This window comes from Calonectris borealis, chromosome 8 (assembly GCF_964195595.1).
Source record: "Calonectris borealis chromosome 8, bCalBor7.hap1.2, whole genome shotgun sequence".
NCBI classification, from domain to species: domain Eukaryota; kingdom Metazoa; phylum Chordata; class Aves; order Procellariiformes; family Procellariidae; genus Calonectris; species Calonectris borealis.
In genome coordinates this window covers 25,611,877-25,621,081 of record NC_134319.1, presented here as the reverse complement: position 1 = coordinate 25,621,081, position 9,205 = coordinate 25,611,877, and positions in this window count along the sequence as shown.

Genomic DNA, 9,205 nt, shown 5'->3' with positions numbered 1-9,205 from the left:
AAGGGACGTAAAGTGGGAAAACTGCTATATACATCTAGTCTCTAAATACTTCCTAGAGCTGGTGTTTTCTAGCTTGCACCAGTATTCACGTGGGGAAATGGAGAGGCCTGAGAGGCTGCATTTCTTCCTATGAAATCACCAAGAGCTCAGTTAAATGTTTTCAGGCCTATGGTTTTCAGTAATGTTACTAAATCACAGCCTCTGCACAGAAACCTTAAACTGGCAGACTTCGACATTTGAGCAAAGGAAAGTCCAAGTATTGGGAAATCGCTGGAAGATTTCATTGCATTTACTGCAGTGATTACACAGACTCTTAATGCTCAGAGTTTTAGTAAAAGGTGAGTGGCAGTAGGCTCTGCGTTTGGAGGAAACCCTTACATTAAAAAGAATGTTTCAAAGCAGAAATATTTCAGATTCTCATAAGAATGGAACGACTGGGGGGGGAAAAAGGCAGTTAGGGTCACTCCGGAGTGGCATAAATGAAAACCTTTGCTTCACTTTTGGAATCATAAAGTAAAAAATTTCTTCTTCATAGACTATTCATTCCAGAGGTGGGGTTTTTTGTTCTTGTTGTTTGTTTTCTGGTGAAATGCCATGAAAATGGAAAGAATTTCTAACAGTTTCAGTACGGAGTGTGCCTAGGTCTGTATCAGTGATTGGTACTGACTTTAAAGATCATGTTACCTATCTTTCCCTCTCCCTACAATTCGATTATTGTATTGGGCTGTTATCTTAAATCATATGCCAGGATTAAGAGATTAGTTTTGAAAGCCTTTTTTTTTTTTCTGCTGCATAGTTTGTGGTATCTTGAAGTTCCACTGCTGTCTTTCTATTATCATCCATGCTATCATTATTGATAAAATAACGGTATCAGAAATATATACTTATATTTTTGGAAACAAAAAAATACTGGAAATAGTTTTATCTCCAAAACACCATATTAAATAGGCAGGAAATATCTATATCTATCTATCCAAAAATGAAAAGAGCAAACTGAAGTTTAAGGCAAAAAAATCAAAAGCATAGTATTAATTATGAAGGACTGGCTTTTCAGGAAAAAAAAAAATAAAAAATTAAGGTGCCCCAAACAAACTTCATGCACAATTCTGCAAACTGCTATCAGTTATAGTTCTGTATGCAAATCTATAAACTCTAGATATTAAAAGAAAGCTGGAATCAGTTACTGATTCATAACCATCTTCAGAATTCACCATCCAAGTGTCCACAAGAAGTAATGTCACTTCAGAGTTCTAGCATTTCAGAGCTAACTTGTTAATTATGCAGAGAATAATTGGGAGATATTTATGTCTGTAATCTTCTTAGTCAACTACGTAGATATTTGCAACTACAGAATCTTGATTTTTTTTTCATAGCATTTGTATGCTGGGCATGATGTATAAAAAATGGATTCTTACATTTTTGCTCTTCAAATATGCAACATGATTTTAAACAGTATGAAGTATTCAGCTAACACAAGTGATTTAGTGGGAACTGATTGATGGTTAGTAATATTTTTAAATTATTTAAGATAGTTTTAAAAATGAATCAAATTTTTAAATTTATTAAAAATTCCTAGTTACTAAAGAAGGTGAGTGGGAATGGGTGCAGGTATTGGGTTGCCTTATCTTACTTTTTAGGTGTTCTTGCCACATTGGAAAGCGTTGCCAGATTGAAATATATTATTGTGTGTAGGTTGTGTTTACAGTAGTGGGACGAGATTCCCTTGATGAAATCTAGAGAGCTGCTGTACAAAAATACGAGACGCTCGTTCTACCATGTTTTGCAGCCTGGAATTTTTTTTCAGTCCTTACTGACAGTTACAGATCAGGGAAGAATCCTCAGTGAAAGTGTGGTAGTTGGTGTGCACATGCTCACGTGTGCACACACATGTTGATGAAAAGCTCTACCAGTCCTACTCTGTGCTGCAAAAATAATTTTAAAGTCTCTCCCCCTCTCCCTGAAGCATCTTACGGCTAATTCCAGAGATAAGGAGAAATATAAAGGTGCGATGCAGAAGGCGGAAGTATTTATGCATAAACCAGAAGGGGGAAAAAATGTTTTTAAAAGAAAAAAAAAATAAGTGCAATGATGACTTTGAATTGCCTAACTAGACATACTGCTTATCTGTATCTTTTCTCTTTTCTACCCTTCTCTTCCTGAAATATAGTTTTAATATGTTCACAAAGTTGATTTAAAACATGCAGCAATAAGAGACTATAGAGTACTATCTCAGGGAACTATTAGCTAATGATACCAAAGAGTATGTAGGTTTCACTGTGTTATGACTAAAAATAGCAAGGGATAGGCTTTTTAATCTGGATTGCTATATGTGGAATGGAGTGTGTATGTGTGTATACATGTGCATATATGCGTCTGTATAGACACAGACAAATAGTTATATGAATGGCAGCAAAAGCTGCTTATATACACTGTAATAAATCTCTAGTGTTTATTGGGTGCATTTAAAATGCAGTTTTTCTTTCCATACGGACTGTATTTTCAAGCTCCGTTTCTTTCTGCCCTTTACCTCATTGGAGTATTCATTTCTTTGTACAGAAGACCAGCAGGAGGTCTGTAAAATGACTTTTTTTCAGTAAGGGCTACAGGATTTGGCCTATAGTTTTAGTGTAGATGAAAGAAATAATGGATTTCTTTGAAAAAGCAAGGAAAATCAGGACCATTTTGTTCAATACTACACCACTGTTTCCAGTAATTGCCTTGTACAGTTTGCAAGTCTTTCCAATTTATGCAAATACATTAACTTCTGAAAATCCCTTATAGCTGTGAGGTGGGGCCTTTTGAAGGAGGTGTTCTTTTGAAGGTTTGTGGGTCTCTTAAACACACATTTTTTTCTTCAAAGTAAATCTTGTAGACTCCCTGTCACAAATCCTTCGTGTTAGGAATTCTGCTTGAAGAACTGTTTGAATTTCAATATCAGGTATTTCAAACAAATACATCTAATGCCTCAATACATTTTTCTTATGGTCAGTCAGTGGCCCTAAATAAGAAAGGGAACCTCTGATAATTTAAAATCTATTCCTAGCAACCCTTTGAAGAAAAAAATAAAATAAAATCTGAGGTTTTTATAGTTACTCCTGGAAGCTAAGAAAGAGAAAGTAACTGTAAAGTAAACTTTCAATTTTTGAAGCTGTTGAAAACAAAAAAAACCCAATCCCACAAAACCCCTCAAATTTTAGAAACCAACTCTCCACCTCCTTCCCCAAGCACTTGGTGAAACTCTTCTGGTTCATATTTATGCAATGATGTTACAGACTTATAGAATAACCTAGACTAGCAAAGCTCTCAGAACATTATCTGCCTGTATCCCTTGCTTAAAGCAGGGCTTACTTCAATGTTAGTTGCTCACAGCCTTTTCTCATCGAGTTTTGACTCTGCGGATGGATGCTCCACAGCTGCTCTGAGCAGCTCATTCCACTGGATGACTGTACTCGTGAAATTTTGGTTCTTAATATAGAGTCATAATTTAGCTCGATGCAATCGGTACCTGTTGTTCCTCGTCCTTTCATTTTGCACCTCTGAGAAGTGTTTGACACTGTCTTTTCTATAACCACCCACCAGGTAGTTGAAGACAGCAATAACATCTCCTGTTTAGCTTTTTTTTGGTGTAGACTGACAAACATAGTTTTCTCATTCTCTGCTTCTTCATCATGTGCTCCAATTCCCTATGCCCTTATAAATAAGGTAAATGAGAGGTGCAAAACTCGATAACAGAAAACGGTGCAATAAATATAAGTAGGTTTTTGTCTTGACTCCTGAATTAGAGGAAATAATTCATTATAAGCATGTCTGTCATTATCAGTTTAAGCTGTCAAGTGAATAACCGTATTTAAGTTTTCTATAGTGAAATCCTATTCCAGCAGATTTCATTAATTGCAGGACAAGGGATCTGTTTTATACATTATGCAGGAGTGAGGCCATAAGGTTTTAAAGCATTTAGCTCTGAATTTCTTTCTGTAGCTAAGAATGGCTATTTTGTTTGATATAATTTTGAAAATTCCGATATATAGTGCAAAGGTTTTGTAGGCTACCAATCTGGAAAGAGAAAAGGTACTTTTAAAGTTTGGATATGGAGAAAAAGAGTATCATAATCTCGAGAAAGGTTTGTAATAAAAGCTAGAATTTTTGCTCAGTGTCTCTATGCAGTTGTGGACATAAGGAAGTACATAGCTCATCTTAGATTTAAAGCCTTTAGCTATAAGACAATTAAGGGGCCACACAGATTACTTGAAAGCTTGTCTGGCTTATGTTGAATTGTTACAAGATTCCTACAGCTCAAGGACACCATCCTGTTGTTAAGAAAACCAGAAGTGAACTTGCTTCTTGAAGTCCAGCCTCATTTTTACAGTCAGGGTCTCCAGGAAGGAGAATCATAAATCTGGAAAGTTATAAAATCTTTTCCCATAATTCAAGGTCAAGCTATAAATCTAAGTTACCAGGTCTCTTGCTAGATATGTGTTTTCTCTCGTTCTTAGAACTTAAAGCTTCCAAGAAGTGACTCTTTAAATGCTATCAACATTAATTTTAGCAGCAAATGTGAACATTAATCTTGCTGAGCTGGGCAGTATGAGTTGCTTAAAACAAGTATATGATCAAAGGTTTTGTGTAACATGGAACACAAAACATGCTCCATGCTACACAAACATGGAACATGTAAAGGATCCTCTTAGCCTGATAACCCTTCCATCTAAAAATGACAATTATTTTGCAACTTCATATATGTGTACATACTCATGTACATGTTCCTGTATACACCTACACACACTGAGGATCCTGTGTATTATTGCCCTTTGGAACACTCCTTGGGACTTCCTAAATGCTTGTAGAGCCCAGCAACCTGACACCTAGATGGAGTTGAATATAGTGAAGCACATTGTCCCAGCGTTCATGCTTTCTCTGCTGAGATTGTTACCAGCATCTTGCTTTCATCTGCAGTGCTCGGAGTGATCACCACTTCTTACTTTATGATCTACTTTTCTTCTCTGCTCTCCTCCTCCCACTTCCCTCCCACAAACATTTGCATTGTTCGTCCAGAACACGTGTGCTGCACGGAGGTGGATTAGTCAAAGTGTGCATTTCCCTGAACAGAGTAGTATGGTTAGGGGACATTCGGTGAAAAAAGACACTTACCCCCAGCTTAGGAGAAGGACAACATAGATCTCTGCACTGGTAATATAGTATGTCTTCCAAAGATGAAAACGTTCAAATTATTCCAACAAATGCTGCAGAAATGGCCATAAAGAAACAGCTATGTTTTCTAAACATAGAAAACCCAACCTCACACCTCATTAGCTGGTAAGGGAAGGGGGAGATACTAGCAACTGTGTATACAATAGGTAGATTGAAATGTGTGGTTAAACTACAAGCCAAACCACACTGAGACATAACATGCATCTCATCGAATGTACTGCTGAAAACTGGTATTAGGGAGGGCTATCTAATGGACCATTTTGTTCCGTACAACATGTTCAAATTCTATCTTGTCAACTGGAAACCATCAATAAGCTGAAAGAGCAGCCAGGGGCCAAGCAGAGCGAGAGATGTGCTCTCAGCACTTGGACTGGACAGAACTTCAAATTTCTGCACACTTCTGCAACCCCTCCACTGCCCCAGAGCAGGGTTCGTTGGTCCTGCAGGACCTGGGAGTGAGTGTCATGTATGCTTTAGTTCAGTGCATACTTCAATCATCCAATGTATCATGACAAGAGCTAAGAAACCAGCTTATCAATTTAGAAGAACCTGAGGCAACTGACTGAAAAAGTTTTGCTGAATCCTTAAAGTAGTCCTTAGATGAGGATTTGGGTAGTATTTATCTGTCACTGTACTTTTCTACTTTCAGTAAGAAAGTGCTGGCTCCTGTGGCACTTCAGATACAAAGCCAGACTGGTGACAAGGAGCTCGGTACCTCTGATGTGCAAAATGAAATCCAAAATATTACTTAGATTGTCCTCAAAGGACCAGCCTTTTCATCCAAACAATCCAAAGGTAAGAAGGCATGCACTAACATAAAAGGTTTCAATATGTTAAACCGAGGTTGGGGAGCCGGGGGGCTGTATATCAACACTGCTGTTTTCAGCTCCCAGAGTATTTCTTAACTTCAGGGACCTGCAGTGGGCTGCATCAAAATGCCTTAGCTGATCTCCAGAAAGTCCGTCTTCAAAGAGATCTACCAGAGACCACTTAAGCGAAATTGTGACTTCACCGATGTAGCTTGGATTTCACTTAGCTGAAAAAGAAGGTTATATTCAGGCCTTTGGTTATGAATTTTGCAACTCCGCCCCATTGCTGGGCCTTGGTAATTATCATACAGGAACCAGAAAGTGAAACCAGCTTGGAAAGCTGAGGCAAAGGCAGAAAGCAGCAGTCAGGAGTTTTTATCATTTTTCAGTTATATAGCTTTTTTGGGGGCCAATAGTCTTAATCTGACAGTCTTGAAAACAATGCTGCTGATCTTTTATGGCGTAATTGACAGTAAAGGCATTAAATGTATCTAATGTTGCAGTTAAACAAAACTTGCTTCCAATATGTAAACTATTGATAAACACAGCATAAAAAGTAGTAAAGTAGTTTAAGTGGGTATTTGCTTGGATTCAAGATAGATAATCTATTTGACAAGACTTTTAGTTTTTGTTTTTCCTTTTGAGCTTTTACTTGATCAATAAGCAATTTTAAGAGGTTTTGAAGATTGGTGTAGATAATTTATAAAACTGGTTTTACACAATGTAGCTATTGTTGATCATGCAATGCAAACTATTTTTTTTTCTTAATTAATTTGAACGTTAATGAAAACATAAAATTCTTTTAAATAGGTAAATAAGTAAAGATGCATGATCTTCAGAGAGTTCACCTGGTTGGTTGGTTGTACAAAGAACATGTACATTTTCAGCCTGCTCAACTTTGCAACACTGAACTAGGACATATATCAAAACCAGACTTTTTCTACTTCCCGTTACCCTTTGGAACAGAGCAGAGGCCATTGTGGAAACAGCAGAGAAAAGCTGTTCCCACCCTGTTTTGGAACTTCTCTTTTCTCACCCTGCTTGTGTTCCTTATGCAAACAAAATGTAATGAAGACTGAACTCCCCACCTCGCCCCAAACTCGAGGGTTTGCTTGGAGCTCGGTTTCCTCAGGACTAGTTTTTGGCACTTTCACTGTCGGAATATTATAGTAGTATGCGAAAGATATTATTTCCAGCTGGAAGGAAACATTTATGATTTAAGAAGGCGAACTATCTCTGAACAGTAGTGCGAAAGTTTAGACGTTGGTAGGTATTTTTTCAGGCTAATGTGGGAAACTTGGAGAAAGGAAGGTTCCAAGGGCAAGGAATAGCACAAAGGATTTTCTGGGTCAGAGACAGTGGAGGGCAGGCTCATGTTATTTTGTTCGCTAGCATCATCTGTCTCTAAATTATGTTCCTGTTTACAGTAGAAGGAAAGGAAAATGAACAGATTAATTGCTTTTCTTAGAAAAACTTCTTTGTGAATCTGTATTTTTTCCATAGTGGTTGATCTCTTCCACCTAAAATGACAGTGTGCTGGACAAGGGGGCAAAATCTGTCAGAAACTTCACCCCTCCAGAATGCGTCTCCATTGATCAGTGTGGGACAACTTGCTGAACATCAGCAAACTGAAAATAAAGCTGGGATGTCAAACTGAAATGAGGTTGATATCTTTCTCAGTATACCTTTGTCTGAAGGAAAAAACCTTAATTTTTGTTTACCAGTTTACAGGCTTGATAGATTGATTTTGCTCTAGGAACTGGCAATGTTTAGCTAACAAGTATTTCTTGTTTTGCATAAAAAAGTTTTAAATAATGCCTCTGTATTTTAACCCAGAATTTCGTAACTAAACTAAATTTCAAACTGTAAAGCAGATCTTCTTATGAGAAGAAGAAGACGTCAGACAGAGCCTCTTACCAAATAATTGTTGCATGGAGTTTCATCTTTTGTGACATTTCCTAACTTCCTAAGTATAGGAAATAACACTTGCTATAAGGCAGAAAGAGGCAAATATTTTATGCTGATCTTGGGAGGGGGAGAGCCCATTATCTCAGTTAGTATGTCAGCCTGAGCTTGATATGGGAAAAATGAGCTATTCTTGCTATGCCACAATTTATATTGCTAACACTTTATCACTTTTTAAAACAAACTGAAGAAACAATACTGATACTAGCCTTTTCTTTTTTTTTTTTTTTTGACAGAGACTGGTTTTTTGGCAGTGTACACATGAGTACAAATTATAAAATCAGCTGTTGTGAAATGGTGATATTTCTTTGTGAGACACGTGAAACATTTTTTTTCCTGAACTAAAGGCATCTGATACTGTTTTACTCTGGTTGTGATTCAATTGTTTATAGAACCATAGTATCATAGAATCATTAAGGTTGGAAAAGACCTCTAAGATCATCGAGTCCAACCATCAACCCAACACCACCATGCCCACTACGCCATGTCCCTAAGGGCCTCATCTACACGTCTTTTAAATACTTCCAGGGATGGTGACTCAACCTCTTCCCTGGGCAGCCTGTTCCAAGGCCTGACCACTCTTTCAGTAAAGAAATTTCTCCTAATGTCCATTCTAACCCTCCCTTGGTGCAACTTGAGGCCATTTCCTCTTGTCCTGTCGCTAGTTACTTGGGAGAAGAGACCAACACCCGCCTCGCTACAACCTCCTTTCAGGCAGTTGTAGAGCGCGATGAGGTATCCCCTCAGCCTCCTCTTTTCCAGACTAATATACTACTTTATATAATCTGAGAATTCCAGGTGTTTTGGGATATCACAGCATGGACTATTTCAACATGATAGATTACAAGCTTTCCCTCCTCTTCCTCCACCATCTTCTTTTGGTTATTTTTGACTATTCCATTGTGTTGTATGCAGTAAACATATTGTACGTGTTTATAAGGCCCCAGCAATATGTTTCTTGATCTTTTGTGACACAGTTAAAATAGCCAATTTGTGCTAAATGTCTTTGAGTGTTTATTATAAAATATCCTACAGTGAAATAGAAATAAGCGACAAAACAAAAATAATTAAACAAAACTTTTTATTTCAGAGTGTTTAATTTTCCAGTTCTGTCTTTTCTTTTACCTTTAAATCACTCAAGTATTTACTTGGCTGTGTGCCACAATTTGTGTCTTGCACAAAAGCCTACTGTTTACCTGGGTGTTACTTTAAAAGTATATATT